General features: G+C 42.3%; 1 protein-coding gene across 1 annotated transcript in view; it reads left to right on the forward strand.

Annotated features, from left to right (window-relative positions):
• The first annotated feature begins 459 nt into the window (after positions 1–459).
• Positions 460–14,188, forward strand: part of MAPRE2 (microtubule associated protein RP/EB family member 2) — a 101,498-nt gene continuing 87,769 nt past the window's right edge. The window contains exon 1 of the mRNA XM_027638947.1: positions 460–480. The gene's annotated coding sequence lies outside the window, so the exon portion shown is untranslated. The remainder of the gene's footprint in view (positions 481–14,188) is intronic.

Consider the following 14,188-nt stretch of genomic DNA (forward strand, 5'->3'; position numbering starts at 1 on the left):
GGCCGGGGCCGGCTGCGCTCACCTGGGAACCGCCGGGAGCCGGAGCTTAACCTGGCGCCGAAGGAAGAAAAGGAGGAGAGCTGAGAAGAGAGGAGAGGGAGACAAGAGGCACAGGAGAAGGAAAGAAAGAGGAAAAGAAAAAGAAATAGAAAAAGAAAAATAGGAAAATAAAATCTAGAAATAGTAAATAAATAGAAACAACAACAAAATAATACTGGTAATAATAATAATAATAATAAATGCATTCAGGCGCGGGTTGGTGCACTCGCTCCCCAGTGCGTGGAACCCCCCGGACAGGATGGTCCCACCGGGGCAGGGAAGGACACTGTCCCGGGGCTCCAGCGCCGTGCCCGGCGCGGTTCCCGTGGCGCCTCCCGCGCGGGGCGGAGCGGAGCGGGGCGGGCGGACAAAGCCGGGCTGTCAGCGGGGCGGGCGGGAGAAAGGAAAAGAGGCGGCTGCTGTCAGCGGGGAGCGGAGCAGGTGAGGCCAGCAGCGGGGGTTGTGCCACGCTGGCAGGCCGGGGGGAGCCGTGCCACGCGTGGGTGGCCTTTGCGGGGTGTGGGCGGCTTTGTGCGCTGCGGGCGAAGGCATCGCCCCGCGGGGGACGGGACGGAGGCGATCCCTTCACCCGTGGGCAGCTCGGGTCGGGGGTGGGTGATGGCTGGCGCTGTCGGATTCAGCCATTGCCTGTGGGGCCGAAACTACTTTGGGAAGGGAGCGAAGAGGTTACTAGTCCTCCTTTAAAAAAAAAAAAAAGAGAAAGAAGAAGAAGAAAGAAAGAAAAGGAAGTGAAATTTCAGCGCTGTGACAGTACTAGAACAATCTCCTGACTTGAACCGACTCCGCTATCCTGTAGCAGTGAAGCCAGAAAAATCCCAGAACTATTGCACTGAGTTGCATCACTAGAGAGTAATTAGTATTTAGTGGGTTGAAGGACTGAGAAGCGTGTTTGTGTGTTTGTTTTATTGCTGTGAATAGTTGGGACGCAGAAGAGTTGTTGGCTGGCTCTGCAGTGTGTTGTGTTTATGAATTTAAAATCCTTCAATATATAACCAGTTTGCACATCCCTGCTGAGCTGCAAGCATCCAAAACAGCTTCTGGTAACAGAGGCTTGAAAGGAACTTTCCTTCGGTGTGCTGCATGGTAGGGAAGCTTCGAGATAAATAAATCCCATTCCAGGGAACACGCTTAAAAGCCTGATGATTCAGCATGCTGCATTCACTGACCAAGGGTGATGGCTCGTGCAAGGAGGGATGCAGCAATATGGGCAGATATAAACACTACCTGAAGCTACAAGCTTCCCATGCAGTAGTGGCACATGTGAGGTTGTGTGAAAAAAATTACCATCAGCTTTTCATTTTAAACAGCTTCTTCTAATAATAATTAAAAAAGACAACCCTCTGGTGCTTTCTGTGGTGAGTTATAGTCCTTTTTGTACTTGTTCCCCAAGGGATAGTTGCTTTTCATCTGTGGTCCCAAACTGTATTGCAAATGAATTGAGGATAATAATATAAGCTCATAACTTAACATAGTGAGAAATATAAAGCAGTAAAGAAGGTGAAAACTCTTTACAAGAAATACTGTAGCAATTTTGCTATGTTTTAACAGAAGAGAAACACTGAGACTGAGATGACATTTGACACGTGGAATAGCAGAATAGTATTTCAAACAAAGCCCCTTGCAGCTTAAAGGTTATTTCAGTAAGTTGCGCTTGCTCTTCAAAAGAGAATCTCTTTTAAAAGTCAAATGAACTGTGTAAAAACTTCTACAAGAACGATACTGTATGGTAAATGTATTCAGGGTTCCGATTGCTCCAGTGAAGAGCTAAGTATTTAGAAGTACCGTCTCAAGGGCACGTTGAGGTATTTATTATTCACTAGCTGTATGAGCAACTGTACATACTGTCATGTCAGGATGGCCAGGTCACGGCTGAAGGCTCTCCAAATCCTTGGTGTACACATGCTCACTCTGTGTTTTTTCTCTGAGATACAGGGACTCCTGCTTTAATCCTTGTTTATGTCATTTCTCACACAACTGGATCTGTGGGGTGGGCCTTTACCGAATGAGTGAGAAGATACAAAAAGCACAAACTGTCTTTGACTCACACAGGGGTTGTCTGCAACCACTGCAGAGATTGGATGGCTTCTTGTTAGTGAAGCCCTTGCATTGAATATCATCCCCAAAGTGGAGGACAAAGGACTCACCTACTGCCTTATCCTGTGGGTGAAGTGTTTGAGTTACAGGAAACTCTCCATCTTGCCAAAAACACTCAAGATTTATGGTACTGCTGCTGCAAAAGTGAAGTTTCATACTGTCCCTAGCAGAGGAAGCAGACTGAGATGCTATATAATCTATTTAAATGCAACCAAGTGCTTCAGAAATGATTAGCAGTGGATGAATTTGACTTCTCTTGAGGGCAAGTCTGATTTCCTTCAGTCTGCCTCAAACTCAGCCTACAGAACTTAGCTTTCTAAGGAGAAAAGATTCACCTTATTAAGAGAGGGAAGGGGTCAGGGGCAGTTAATGTCTTGCAGGCCTGGTGTCTGTGAGATACCTATGCCTTTTGGGGATGTTTCAAAACAGGAAAATGTGGATATTTTTCTATGACCTCACTTTTTGGGGTGTGCCATGGCAGGATGGTATAACTTGGCCAATTGTCCTATCAGGCTGTATCAGAGCATCTGGTGGTCAGGTTTGGTCATTTGGGGTATCTTCTGCTTATTTAAATCTTTTGGCATTTGGCCACATACCTGGAGCTCTTGGAGCAGGTCCAGTGGAGGGCTATGAAGATGATAAGGGACTGGAACATCTCTTTTATGAGGAAAGGCTGAGAGAGTTGGGCCTATTAAGCCTGAGAGGAGATGGACATTATCAATGTCTATAATTATCTGAAGGGAAGAGGATTGTCAAGAGGATGGAGCTAGGCTCTTCTCAGTGATGCTGAGCAATAGGACAAGAGGCAATGGGCAGAAACTGATGCACACGAGGTTTCACCTGACCATGAGGAAGAACTACTTTACTCTGTGAGTGACTGAGCACTGGAACAGATTGCCCAGAGCGGTTGTGGAGTCTCACTCACTGGAGATATTCAAGAACCATGTGCTCTAGGATGACACTGCTTGAGCAGGGAGGTTGAACCCACTGTGGTTCATTTCAACTTGACCGATTCTGTGATTCTGTGATTCTTCAAGGTGAAGTCTTTTTGTAGTATGCCTTTTCCTCTGAGAAGCAACAGGGCCTCTTCCTCTTGTGCCATCACTATTGCTACTCAGTCAGGAGAAGCTTCCTGTCCACAAGGGCAGGAGGAACCGCTTACTTGGCAGGACATAAAGTGCATTGGTAATAACCTATGCAATGACAATGCTGACTGGTAGTCTGAGGCTGGAATAGTTTTCAGCCTTATGACTTTGTTTGTATCAGTTTAGTCTGGTATTCTAAATCTAAGGCCCCTCTCTGACAATAGAACTCTCAAATTGGATTTCTTTCAGCTCGTACAAGTCCAAGTGTTCTCAACTATTTATCATTGTCTCTTCTCGCTATTTGGTATTTTTCTGTATTATTTTTGATCATTCCTCCAAATGGCAGGGAAATATTTGGAAGAGTTTAAAAAAAAATTATATCCCCTTCATCACACCACCCCTCCCTCCCAAATGGTTAATCACAAGAATTTATTGTTGTGGTTTAACCCCAGAAAGGAACTAAGTACCATGCAGCTGCCCGCTCCTGCCCCCCTCTCCCCTCCAGTAGATCAGAAAGAAAAAGTAAACCTCATGTTGAGATAAAAACAATTTAAAGATTGAACAAAAATATAATAATAATAACATACTAGTAATAATATTAAATATGCTGTCCTGGCTGTGTTCCCTCACAGCTTCTTGTGCAGCTCCTCACTTGCAGAGCAAAAGACACTGTGAAGTCCTTGGCTTAGGGTAAGCACTGCTTAGGAATAGCCAAAACATCACTGTGTTATCAACATCATTCTCATAAATCCAAAAAACAGAGCACTGTACCAGCTACTAAGAAGAAAATGAACTCTGTCCCACCCACACTGGGGCATTTAATCAAAAAAAAAACCCAAATTTGTGGGCCTTCAAAATTACTAAAACTTTGGCTGAAACACATCATCCAAATTTACCTTATATTAGCTTTTATCCTAGCCCTTCTTCTCTTAAGCCTTGCGGCACTGAAACCTTAATACAGTCCATTTTTATTTTTTTTTAAATAGCTTAATTCCAAAGGAGGGAGAAACAATAGACTAATGCAATTAGGTGAGTGGAATGCATTTTTCCCTCAGGCAGCTCTGGAGACTGATACTATATCATGTTAAAAACTGCAAGTGGTTGTGTCAGACCGAGTTGGGCTGGGCTGGGCTGGTGTTGGGAGGGAGGGAGGGAGGGAGGGAGAACTGCAGCTGGTGCAGAGAGCCCTGGTGGGAGTGTGTTGACTGCATTGCTCTGAGTCACTGGGGGCCCAAAGACCAACTGTGGCATGATGGCACACGTGGTGGTGGTGGGTGAGGTTTGAAATCCTGAGCCTTTCAGCACCTTTATGTATATTATTTATTTTAATGCCAGTATAGGTACATGTGTATGTATATAAAACTCAGTGTTTTGGCTTACCTTCTCTGAGGATAGCTACAGCTGCAAATGTGAAATCCTTGCAGCTTCAGTGGGTCTTGATTTGTCACTGATGGAAAAAAGTGAGGGGGTTTGGGGAACTACCTGTATGGCTTTTGCCACAGGATGGCTGCGGGTCCTCCCTGCTGACAGCCTCCACAATGCCTGCCTCCAGGAGCAGTGAACTTGAAGACTGAACTCTGGCAGAGCAATGGGTGCTCTAAGGGCAGCCAGAGACACTGTGAGGTTTAATCTGCCTGCAGGTAAGGTAGATGGGGAAAGAGCCTCAAGGCAAGGTGGTGTTTTCAAAGGGTTTGAAAAGCCACTTCATGGACTGTAAGGAAGAAGCAGTGACTCGTCTTCTGCCTTTGGGAAAGTCAGGTGAGGGGAAAGGGTGCTGGCAGCAAGGATCAGGAGAGGGGAGAGGAGAATGCAAAACACGAACTGCAGGGAAAGGATCCCAAAAACAAGAATGCTGTAGGAAGGCTGTTAGGGAAAGCCTTTATCATATTACTATCTCATTGGATCTCAGAACAGTTTCACATTGCATTTGTCCTCGATGAGCTGAAGTGTAGCTCCAGCATGCAGTCGCAAGACAGGCAGGATTAAGGCACAGACCTGTTCTGGGAGCAGTGCCCAGTGTCAGCAGCCAGCAGCAGGGCTGCCCTGTTCTATTTATACTATGGCCATGTCCAAAAAGTGTTTTAAAAGGACTGATGGAAAGCAACCCTGCTAATGGAGTCCCTATAGCCAGAGAAGGGCTTCAGGAGGGACAACTGTGCTCAACTATGATCAATAACTGCTGCCCTAGAGAGGGGACAGTTCTTCACAGTGGTCTGGTAAAGATGCCTGATGGCAGTGAAGAGGAGGAGGAGGAGGTGTGGTAGAGAAGGTGAAAACATGACAAGGTTTGTGGGGAGAGCCTCAGTGATCCTGGTTGAATGCCTCCTCAGTTTCAGAAACTCTTGTGCCTTGTGCTGAAGAGTTTTACAGTCAACCAGCTTCATTCCACTGAGCCTTAAAAGACCTCAGACTTCAAATTTTTCCTATTTAAAGTTTAGGAATGGTTTTAGTCCTTTACAGGAGCTTAATCTTTAACCTAGTCTCTCTGAGAATGGCTCACCATGTTATTTTCACCTTCTAGGAAGAAGACAATAGTATTTCTTCAGCAAGGCAATTTCAGATATCAAGTATGCCATTTACTCAAGTTTACTCTTTTCCTTAAGTGAGAAAATTAGTAGGGTCCTAACACTGGATAATCTAGCATACACATAACTGAAAAACTTTCAGGTTGGTCTAACTACCAATGCCAAACTACATAAAAATTAACAAGTTGCCAAAAAATACAAACCTTGCTTAGATTTGACAGGTAAGAAGGATGTAACATACAGGTCTTATCTGCTATAAGCTTCAGACACTCAAGTTGTTTTAATCTAGTAAATCTTTATAGAATTGTGAAAGTCAGCAGGGAAAATCTGTCTCTCATCTCACCTCATGGTTAGTTTGTGCAACATGCAGTGTGAAATGGCTGAATATCTTGTCAGGCTACTCCTTCCAGAGGAATTTTATTAAAATAGTCTTTGATCTGGTAACCATTTTATGCCTCAATTAATACTGGGTTGAATATAAAGCAGTGACAATCTCTTCAGAGAGTTTGAATCCCACTGCAAGCAAAGCATGTCAAGTTTTATCAAAGGAAAACAACATTTTATGTGGCTTTACCATATTCAGGCCAAGTAGAAACACTTATTATTGAAACTTCCTTGCAATGTGGCACTCGAAACTAACCTTGGATCTCATGACTCATCTCTTACGTGAATGCAGCAACCCTTGACAAGCTTACAATTCTGAATCCAAGAATATTTGCAAGACAGATCGAGATTAGGAGGCAAAACGGAAGCAACAGATGAATACCTCTCTTGATTTCCATCAGTCTTGAGTTCTTCATGTCTCATATTTGTTCAGAAGACACAGTCTTGCAGGAGTACCTGCAAATGCAAGTATTGTTTGGCAGGGTTTAGGTCTTGTGGATTCCATGGCCAAATACACACATTTCCAAACACCTGTAAGTATTGTCTGCTGTGCTTTGTAAAATTGAAAACAGCTTACTGGCAGATAGCAGGAGCACATTGTTAGTATTAATAGACCTGTACACACAAAAGGAGAACAGGGAACTTCTGTTTGTAATTAAGTTAATCACAGAGGCAGCAGAGAGCTCCTGTCTTATCATTGCTTACACTCCAGCTATCAGACTGCACCAACAGAGCAAATGCTTTCCTTGGCATTTGATGCTCCATACAGGATTGAGTACTTTGGGGTTTCCCTGGAATGGTTAGTGGTCAAGGTAGGACACCCCACTCATGCAGTTCTGTTCCACTTCAACAGGTTAGTCTGCAGGTCTGCTATAAAGCTAAATAATTTAATTAACAAACAATTGGGTATTTAAAAACCTTTACATAAATAAAGTACACAACACAAGCAGACTAACCCTTAAAGCTGTTAATTCATTTTTTTTCCATTAACTTTTGCATCTTTTTCTTGCACGAGTTCTCAGACATTATTAATTGCAGTAACTTTTTACAGTCAGTGCTAATCCTTTCAACTCCATTTAACCCTTTAGCTCCCTCATGGATTTTGGTGTCAATCATAATAATGAGAAATATTTTCAAAAAAAGCAGGTTATTTAGAAATACAAGAGACTAGAAATAGGCAATAGGTTGAGTATCTTTATGCCTCATTAGCAAGCCCCAGGAAATTTTCTAGGAATATACATTTCTGTAGGGGAAGTGGGGATTGCAAGGTGCAGCTAAAACCAGTCTGGGGAATATCAGAGGAAAACTGCATTTGCTGATGTTTTGAACAGCAACTCTAGGTAGGTTGTCTCTTGGAACACAATTCCAGATGATGACCAAAAGCTCTGTTAAGAAAACAAAACAATCTGGGCTTCCAGCCACTTTGGGGTTGTTGGTTTTGTGCCCGGAAAGAACTCTGCATCCATTCAGCTGCTCTTGGGCTGCTCGTGTGGAGTGCCTCTTTCTTTCTCATCTTACAAGAGATCTTATGAGATTTTTCACATTGTTTATCTGTGTTTCTTCCCTTAGCTGCATCCCGACTTCACGAAACTGGCAGTAATTCTGTCAGTTTGCTGTTTTCCTTCCTCTAGCCTTTCCCCAAAAATATCTCCCTCTTTTTGTAGGAATATAGAAGAGGTCATAGAAAGGTTTGAGCTGGAAAGGACCTTTAAAGGTCACCGAGTTCCAAGCCCCTTGACCTCGGCAGGGAAAGGGGACCAGTCCTTGGGAGGGCTCAAACCACCTGCTGTTCATTAACAGCTGAACCATTGCACTACAGAGACTCCCCACTGGGGCTGTTGTGCACCTTGAACGGTGCCCCCCCCCCCTTCACCAGGCAGAGTCTTGATTGCTGTTTGACATCTAACCCTTGTTTTCCAGCCTGGCCCTGGGTTCAGTAGGAAGGGCAAGGCACCAGGAAAGGGGTACTGCAGGTTATCCTTAGCCCAGCCATGGCAATGAGCCAAAAGACACTGTGCCAAGAGGATCAAGAAGCAGTCTCTGCATTCAGGGGTTGAACACACCACTTTATCAAACCATGAACTTTTTATTCAGGTAGCTGTGAAGAGGGAGGGGACTATGGAACAGAACTAAGTCTAAGTTTTCCCCTGAACCTGAAGTGTCAGCAGGCGGATTAATTCTGCGCTTTAAACATTGATGCCTTGCTAAGTACAGGCAGATTTAGAGGAACTCTTGCAACTGTCCTTGCTCAGGAAAGCAAATGTGGTTTTAGGGCTTGCTTTTGCATGGAAGCAGCTGGCAACAGCAAGATGACATCATCAGGGAGAGGTACTGCTGAAGTGCCTCCTCAGTAAGGACTAACCTAGTAGTCCCCCTTGCTTGCAGGTGTGTACTCACCTCTCCTGCTTTTGGGTGTTAAAACATGATCTGGCCAACTAAGTTTTAGCAATTTCCTCCAGCTATAATGGCAAAAAAATGTGATTACACCTACAATTACAGCTGCATAATGCTGTGTTTGCCATTAGGATAGTAATAAAGTAGCTCTGGTAGGCAGTGCAAGTGTGCCATCATCTTTGTAAGAGCTGTTGGTGATATTCAGAAAATAGGACTTTTATTTTTCCATCCACGGGGTTTATTAGGACTGAATCCCAGGCACTGAGTATTTTATCTATTGATTTTATTTGCTAGCTGCTACAGATGAAACTATACTCCATTTCACCGTTTCATGGTTCAGTATTGAGATATATGTACCACTAGATATATGTAAAACAGCAGGTCCTTTAAAAATTAGAGCACCATCTCTAGTATCTTCTCAGTCCTGTGTTTCTGAACAGAGTGTGGTTTCAAGCCTTGGCCCAGGAGGTGCATCTGTACAGCATGAACTGCACCTGAGCACAACACTACTCGTATCCAGATTTCTGGTCTTGTTCATCTCCTGTGATATTCCTCCTCCTTTCATCCACACCTGTTGATTTCCCCATTCTATTTGGAATGGGGAATTAAAAAGAAGTGAGAACTCAACCAAGAATGTCAGAGCTGACCTGTTAAGTCAGTCATTGCTGAAGTGGATAGAGAGGAAGCCAGCCCACAGTGAGCACCTCTGCTAGAGGACCTCACAGGGGTAGGAAAGAAAATGAGCTTGTCTCAATTTCTCCCAACTCTGGATTTAAATAGAATTGCTTTCTTTTCTTTTACATGCCATGTTTAATTTGTGAACTCACCAAGATGTTATCCTTTTTCCAGAATCATCGGACTCTTTCTAAAAGGTGAAATGGTTTTATTGCCTTTGGAGAATGCTGCAAAATTTTTGTTTTCATGTACAGCAGAGCATGAGATTACAGGCCTTCAGCTACAACAAGGGTCAGGGATATCTGTCCTTTAAATATGGATTTGAAAGTCAAAGATGCTTTATCTTGCCTGCAGAGGTGCAAAATCAATGAAATGTGAGTGTTGTAGTTTATTATGCAACATTTCTTGTTGCAATGAAGGTGGCTTTTTTCCTTGATCTGACATTCCAGGAGTGTCTAATATTATAGTAAATTTCCACATGGATGGATATATATATTTAAGGACCAGCATTTTCAGACAAAAATGGCCTGACAAAAATGGTACCATGCAAAGGGATGAACCTTCTTCTTGTAATACTTTTTAAAGTGAAGATTGGCCCAAGTCACTAATTCTCAAGAAAATACCTTGGCTCTTCATATCAAGATGGAACAATGACTTTAGCTTAAGTACAGGAAATGTTGGGCATAATAGTCATTACTTGCACAGATCTTGTTAACAAGAACATAATTTCCTAATCGCTCCCTTGAAAGCAAACTCAGATGATAGAAGCATAGTTGAGCTCCTGCCAAACACCTCAAGAACTCTGATTTCACACCCAGGCTCCTGCAGGAGTGCCAGGATAACCTCAACTATTCATTGGAAAAAAAATCCCAAACTGAAGCCCTATGTTCATAGTTCCTCATACCCTTAAATACAAAAAATATCAGTTGAGATAGTACAAAAACTTAAAAAACAAGAGTGGAGGCACTCTTGATGTGTTTGTATTGCACACCAAGGCAATATATAACTCTGCAAGCAGTACTGCCTTAGCAGCAACATCCTAATCTATCTCCCCACCCTCTTGGATTAGGCCTTGAGACAAAAGAAAGTTGAGGTTTTTTTAAGATACAGAGTATTTAGAGGACAAAAGAACATATTCTAGTTTATATTGGTGGTGTTCTCTCTACAGTGAGGGCAAGTGTGTGATTTAATGAGTCAAGCAAAGAGCTTTGATCTTGCATCATCTCATTAGGTAAGTGATGAAAGCAAGAGCCTTCACTGGTGGTGGAGGCTTGTCATGAAGTAATACAAGTGGATATTGCTGCAAGTTCAAGATGTGTTGCTTTTCAATATAATGCATCTTTAATACCAATAAACACTAAGAGCTGATAGACTTCCCTCAGGTTGTTACAACAGTGCTGTTAAAAAGCAAACAATTTCACCCACCAAATGTTTGCAGACCATGTTGGAGGAACTACAAACAGTGGAGAAAACTTTCTGCCTACATTTCTCCCACTAGTTTGTGAAACCATTGACCAGTTATCTACTTAAAAAAACCAAACAAAACAAAACCCACCAAAAACATAGCACATGACATCTTGACAAAATTATCTTTCTTCAGAGAAGTTTTGGGGGTTTTTTATTGGGTTTCTAAAGAGGGTGAAGGGTGGAGCTAGTTATTTAGCCACACCCATGGTGAGGTTTATAAAGGGAAGTTATGCAGGAGAAGCTCTTTTCTACCGGCCTATGAGAGTGGGAAGTTTTACTTATCCTAAAAAAACCAAGATTCCTACTATGTCAGTTCTTCATAAAGGCTCCCGGGGTGGGCATACTCCTCTAAATGAATCTTTGAATCAGCAAGGCAAGGTAAGTCACAGAGTCTGCTTTATTAGTGTCATTTCAAAGGTCTGTGTTTTCTCTGCCATGAGCAATTGAGTTTTGTTCTCTATGGCTTTGTATTCCTGTTTCACTAACTCAAATGGAGAAAAAAAAATCTTAAAAAAAGATCCCTAAACTTAGTAGAGTTTGGAGAGGTTGTTTTTTGTCATGGGGTGGTTATGCTGTCAAGACTGATGACATTGAGGGCTAATTTGCACCACTTGCCCATAACACTGAGGTTAATGTGGCTGTTGTAATTGTGTTGCTGTTTGTCATTCATACCAATATTAATTTCTCAATCATACAAATAAAAGATATGCTATGCTTTATTGCACAATTACTGTGACTTAGTCATGACTTTTTGATACACCCAAGAATCCTGCTATAATTTTTGGTTTGTACTGCATCACGGTTTCCTTATATATACATGGACAGGATTGCTTATGAGTTATTCTGTTCAGCAGATGTTTTGTGAGTTACTGTGGGTATCCCTCAGTGAGATCAGATGGTATAAAAGTTTGTTTCCTATTGAACACAGGTGTTTGTATTGGTACACTAATTCTGAGGACAGGTCTATATCAGTTTACAAGATGACTGGGTGAAATCTTTCATAACCATCAACTGAAGTCAAATGCATTGTATCAAAAAGTGATCACAGCAATGCAAGGTGTGTAGCATGGATGTGGCAAGAACTCTGGTCAGCATAAAAAATACCTATCTGGTTACCTAACTCAGGGTTTATTGCTGGTGTGATGGTAAAGCAGAACTGTGAAGAATTGAAGAGAGTGGGATGAACCTTAAAAGTACTTTTTAGGAACTCGTTTCAGGCCTCTAGGAAAACAGAAAAAAGTAAAGATTTCTTTGAAAACTTAATAAGCAAGCAGAGACAAGTGTCTTAAAACTTAACTTTTTCCTCCAGTTACTTTATCTGTACATTACTAGTGAAGAGTAATAAACTTTTTCTTATGGACCTTCAATATAGAAGGAGTAGAAGTCACTAATATTTTTTTGTTACTCTTTGCATCCAAAACATGGGAAGTATTTGAGGGTCACTGATCTACTAGTTGATCTCAGAATATTCCAGAATAACTACCATGGGCTACAAAAGTAACCAAAGTAATGGTTTCCACAAAACTGGTAGTGTTGATGGATTCTCTTTTTCAAGCTGTAAGCAAAACTATGAATTAATGTAGTTGGCAAAAAGCTGACCGATGGCCTTTTGGGCAAAATGCTATGATGTAAGTTGGAGAGGCAGTCAGAGCATTTTGACTTCATGTGATTAGTAGACATGAGAAAATAAATGGGTCTTACATTTGAATAGACGCATTTTCCACCTTGATAATGCTGTTGTTTTTCTCTGGAGCTTTTGCTGTCAGTATTAAACTTGTAGGATGCTTAACTTGAGCAGTGTGGTCATTTCTGCTTTTTACCATGTGTTTTTACTGATATGTAACAACTTGTGGCTGTGCTGGATTGTGGTGAGAAGAGTCTTGTTTGACAGCATAGCAGTCTCCCACAAGGGAGGGCCCTTGGCTTTATCCACTGCCATTCTTCCGGTTGGTTGACATGCTGCAGTGAGATTGTTCATAGGTATTTTTAAGTGCATTGCGTTTATTTTAAGTACCACACTGTTAATTTGCTGTTATCTTTTGTTGCATTAGTACAGCAAATTGGAGAGATGAAGGAAGAGAAAAATACCGTCAATACTGGCAGAGAGTTTTATATGTCTCTGCTCTTGGATATTTTTTTGACGGTTTTCTAATTCAGGGAGAAAGTTGAAGCTTTTACAAGGGTGTAATGTAGAGTTACTTTTTGACATAATTTCATAGCTTAACATGTGTTTGTAAATTTGGTCACTCCTCTAAGCAAGGATTAAAGTGACTTGAAAGCCATATTTAATTGAATAGTTATCTAGCATAATTCTGACGCTCACATGCTATTAAAAAAGAATAAGTCAAGGGACACCAACTGTCCTATGGCTGATTACTTATTATATTTGACAAATTTAGATAAATCTTCAAAAGGCTACTTTTGAGTGGCCACACTACAAGCCTTTGGGTGCCATCTTCCTCTTCTGATTTGATTTTTTTTTGGGAGGCATGTGTGTAGTAAATGTAGAAAGTCCATAAAGATGACTTCTTGGTGGCAAGCTGAGTAATGAAGAGGCAGTTGGCCAATGGCAGTCTCTTAGTGACTTCCTTCTTTGGGGCGGTGTATGAAGACTGACACTGACAGTGGGATTACCCTGAGATGGTGTTCTGTTAGTCCCTTCCCATTTCAATACTTTTGCTATCAGAGGATTCAAGCGCAAAAATTCAGCATATTTGGGTGGATGGGAAAATAAAGCCTGGCTCTGGATTCTCCTTCCTTAATTCATGCATGGTGACACACGTGTTTTCGGAGCCGAGCTGGAGGAGGAATTTGGGGCAGCTTGCAGGTTTGGTTGGGATGGGTGCAGGGGTGGTTGTGGAGAAGAGTCTAGTGTGAGTGGCTTGAGAGGATCCAAAGGGAGATGCAGGTTTCCAGGAGGATGGGGCAGGAAGAGTGGAAGGGGAGAGGCCCCATCACAACAGCAGCTTCTGAGTCTTAGCCCAGCCTTTAAACCTTGCTTGACCTGCACAGTCTTCAGTGTCTCTCCTTTTTTCCTGTCACCTCTTCCACTACCACCAAGAAAGTGAGTTTTCTGACTCCTGGATGAGGACAAAAATGCATTTTTCTCTACATTCCTGGGTCAGCTGCAGCCCATTCTACCTGGTGCTACTGAGAAGACCCAAGCTGACCCTGCTTAGCTGGGTGCCTTACCACTTTATGAACCAGCACAGCACTAAGGATTACTCTGTGTAGCTGCCATTTATCTAGGTTGTGGAATCCTGAAATCAGAAGTGTCTTGCAGATCCTAAAATCACTGCAGTTTCTTTAACATGGCTGGGTTTCCTTAAATAATATATTTTTTAGTAGGACAGTGCGGCCAGAGGACAGTCAGCTGGCTTTTTTTGCCTAGTTTAGTTCCAGTCAAACCAAATTGCTGAGTTTAAACAGTAAGTCTTGTAGACTTGCAGTTTTTCAGTTTTTGTCCACCTGATAGTCATGCGTATAGGCAACAATTTCCATCAC

Source organism: Corapipo altera, unplaced genomic scaffold, assembly GCF_003945725.1.
Source record: "Corapipo altera isolate COAL_440 unplaced genomic scaffold, ASM394572v1 49, whole genome shotgun sequence".
Classification (NCBI taxonomy): Eukaryota; Metazoa; Chordata; class Aves; order Passeriformes; family Pipridae; genus Corapipo; species Corapipo altera.